The sequence below is a fragment of the Sphaeramia orbicularis genome, chromosome 22 (genome assembly GCF_902148855.1).
Source record: "Sphaeramia orbicularis chromosome 22, fSphaOr1.1, whole genome shotgun sequence".
Taxonomy (NCBI): Eukaryota; Metazoa; Chordata; class Actinopteri; order Kurtiformes; family Apogonidae; genus Sphaeramia; species Sphaeramia orbicularis.
The window spans coordinates 25327736-25332075 of NC_043978.1; positions in this window are offsets into that span (position 1 = coordinate 25327736).

A 4340-nucleotide genomic window follows, 5' to 3' on the forward strand; every position below is an offset into this window, starting at 1 on the left:
ATGGGACTACTGCTGCTGATGCTGCTGCTGCTGCTGCATCGTCCCTCTCTCGTCCCAGTGCATCACGCTCCTCCCACGAAATGAGAGAGGATTTGTGCTCCAGTCTGACCTCCACCAGGGATGAGATGCTTCAATTTAACAAACTGGTGCCTTTGCAAGTAGTTGAAAATGTCCTCCGAGGAAGAAGAAGAAAAAAAAAAGGATCCAAGCGTCTGATAAACAGGTAATAAGCAGTTCCACAAGGGGCTTTGGGTTACTTTGGTCTGCTCTTCTTTTTTTTATTTATATATTTATTTATTATTATCACAACCCAGTTCCATTTGCCCTCTTATACCCACAGTGTGAGAGAATATTATAGCAAAAAAAAGCAAGTTCAAGACTGTGGAAAGTGTTGTTTCTGAGAAAATTGACTTTTTTTTTTTTAACAAGGACAAAGAAGGTTTTGTGTTTTTTTTCCTGATGTAGTGGAATATTCCAGCTCATACTGAATAAGATATATTAATTTCCTAACTGTTTTTCTTATTTTGAGAGTCAGACTTGTACAACTCATACATATATATATAATATATAATTTTTTTTATTTTTTTTATTTTTTTTCATTTGGAAAAATACAAGAGTTAATAAAAAAAAATCAGCTTTGCACATGTAATAGAATATTCCAGCTAATACTGAATAAGATATATTAGTTTCCGTAATTGTTTTTCTTATTTTGAGAGTCAGACTTGTAGAACTTGTCTTTTTCTTTTTTTTCTTTTTTTTTCTTTTTTTTTGATAATTTTATCGTTTCATTTGGAAAAATACAACAGCGTAAAAAAAAAAAAAAATCAGCTTTGCACATGTAATAGAATATTCCAGCTAATACTGAATAGGATATATTAGTTTCCTTAATTTTTTCCTTATTTTGAGAGTCAGACTTGTAGAATTTGTCTTTTTCTTTTTTTTTTTTTTTTTTTTTTTTTTGATAATTTTGTTGTTTCATTTGGGAAAATACAACAGAGTAAAAAAAAACAAAATCAACTTTGCATATGTAATAGAATATTCCAGCTAATATTGAATAAGACATATTGGTTTCCTTAATGTTTTTTCTTATTTTGAGAGTCAGACTTGCAGAACTTCTCTTTTTTTATTTCATTTTTTTCATTTGGGATAACACAACAAATTAAAAAAAATCAACTTTGCACATGTAATAGAATATTCCAGCTAATACTGAATAAGATATATTAGTTTCCGTAATTGTTTTTCTTATTTTGAGAGTCAGACTTGTAGAACTTGTCTTTTTCTTTTTTCTTTTTTTTCTTTTCTTTTTTGATAATTTTATTGTTTCATTTGGGAAAATACAACAGTGTAAAAAAAACAAACAAACAAAATCAACTTTGCATATGTAATAGAATATTCCAGCTAATACTGAATAAGATATATTCGTTTCCTTAATTGTTTTTCTTATTTTGAGAGTCAGATTTGTAGAACTTGTCTTTTTCTTTTTTTTTTTTTTCTTTTTTTTTTTTTTTTTTTTTTGATAATTTTATTGTTTCATTTGGGAAAATACAACAGAGTAAAAAAAACAAAATCAACTTTGCATATGTAATAGAATATTCCAGCTAATACTGAATAAGATATATTAGTTTCTTTAATTGTTTTTTCTTATTTTGAGAGTCGCACTTGTAGAACTTCTCACTCTCTCTCTCTTTTTTATTTATTTTTTTCATTTGAGAAAATCCAACAGAGTAAAAAAAAAAAAAAAAAAAAAAAAAAACTTTGCACATGTAATGAAATATTCCATCTAATTCTGAAGAAGATTTATGTGCTTTGACTATGCGTTAATAGAAAAGTGCTATCTAAATCTAATCCATCATTATTATTATTAAGGTATATTTATTTCCTTCATTGTTTTGCTTATTTTGAGAGTCATACTTGTAGAACCTCGCTTTTTTTTTTTTTTTTTTTCATTTGGGAAAATAAAGTAAAAAAAACAAAACAACAAAACATCAACTTAACACTTTTGTATATCATACACAGATAGATAGATAGATAGATAGATAGATAGATAGATAGATAGATAGATAGATAGATAGATAGATAGATAGATAGATAGATAGATAGATAGATAGATAGATAGATAGATAGATAGATAACTTTCAAATCCATTACATTCAACCAGTACAAATCTAACTCCATTTCCAGTTAAGTTAAATCTGGCTTCAGTGGGGCGACTTTGACCACATTTCCATAAATGTATCCTGCTTTACTGTTAATAAAAAGGACAGTTTCTTCATTACATAGATTTCATAGATTGCTTTTAACCAGTCTTCAAGTTATGGTCCATCTGTTTGTAGTCACTTCCTAGTCAGAGCTGTTTTTTCCTCTAATAAGTAGTACTGTCATTAAATATTTGCCTCCTTTAGTTTGAATGTTCTGTGTCATGGCGCCCATATACGATGTCAAAGCATCAAATGGGACTGTGGTCTTAAATATAGAGTTCAAACAATTGTGAATGTTCTTCCAGAATGACTTGACTTTTGGACATTCCCAAAGTAGATGGTAGTGATTAGCCACATAACCTCCAATAAGAACTGTCTGTCCTAAAAACCTGCATTTTTATTGGTTATAGTAACTCAATAGGTTTTTTGTGTGTTGTTTTAATTCCAGTTTTATCGCTTACTTCAGCGGAAAGATTTTTTTCTGCTTAACACAAGACAGTTGTGTTTGTTTCAAGTCTGCCTGTGCACTATTTACAGTCGCGGAAAAAATGATTAGACCATTAAAAGTCATCAAAAACAATGGTTATGCAATCGAGCACTAACTCCTGTGTGTATCATGTGACTAAAACAGACAGAAAAGAAAACATGGAATGCCTAAAAGCACTGTTTTTGTCAGTACGATGTCATAGATATTAATGTAAGAACTGAAGTGATTTTGGTTATTATCAAGAAAACATGGAAAATGGATAGATATCAGCTCTGAAATTAAATTATTATAAGCTATTTTTTGTTGTTATCCAACCTTTTTAGGCTTGTCACCCCATTTTAACATCACAAATTTCTGGCGACCCCAGACATTCAAATTGGAGCCTTTTTTTTTTTTTTTTTTTTTGGCTAATATTAATTTGGTTTTGATCATGTAATAGTTTGCTATACTATGTTGCAAATAAACATTAATTTTAGACAACATTTAGGCTATATAATGTATATTATTATGGACAGAGACAGAAAAACCAAGTGTAGATTACTGCACAAAGTGAGAATTTTATTCAGAACTGTCACAGTTTAGTCTGAACTGTGAATCAACAAATTGAACGCAAATTAATACATTCAAAATTGTATTAATCAAACTCTCCAGCAGAGAAGAAATGTGATTTGAGTATTTTTTTTTTTTTTATTTTAGAGCTGTGTCCTGTCGTGAAAACACTTCTATTTTTTATCACCTTATCAGATGTTTCTTTACAGTTCTCACCCTAAACATGGCCTTAGTTTTCATCACTATGGGAGACCTGCAAAGTCACTCACTACTCCCTCTAGTGGTCACAGCTCTGTAATTACAATACATTGAAATTTTGACATAAAATCTGAAGTCTTTATTCTAAATCAGCAGTTCCCAACCTTTTTTGGCTCGTGACCCCATTTTAACATCACAAATTTCTGGCGACCCCAGACATTCAAAACAGACTTTTTTTTTTTTTTTTTGTTCTAAAATTAATTTGTTTTTGATCGTGTAATAGTTGGCTATACTATGTTAAAAATAAACATTAATTTTAAATAACATTTAGTCTATATAATGTATATTATTATGGACAGAGGCAGAAAAGCCAGGTGTAGATTACTGCACAAAGTGAGAATTTTATTTTCCTTGGTCAGGATATGTACAGTCAGTCCAGCTTGGATTTACAAGGCTGACAATTAATTCTGAACAAACAAGAACTCAAACTATGAATTATGAAAGAGCTGCAGCATCTGAAACTGACCACAATGAACATTTGAAAGATAAACAGTACCACAGTGCTTCAGTTTCACTTTCAGTTTGTCATGTCTTTTATGGATTGTGATTGTCTCTGTCCGCTCATCATATATTTTTTATTATAAAGTTGTTGTTGTTTTTTTTTTAATCAATTACTAGAAATTTCAGGCAGCCCCATTTGAATTCCAAGGTTGAAAAACACTGTTGTTGCCTAAAATTACTGTTTTTGTCAGTACAATGCCAAAGATATTGATGTAAGAACTGAAGTGATTTTGGTTATTATCAAGAAAAACATGGAAAATGTCTAGATATCAGCTCTGAAATTAAACTCTTATGAGCTATGTTTGTTGTTATCATTATATTTGTCCAAACAAATGTACCTTTAGTTG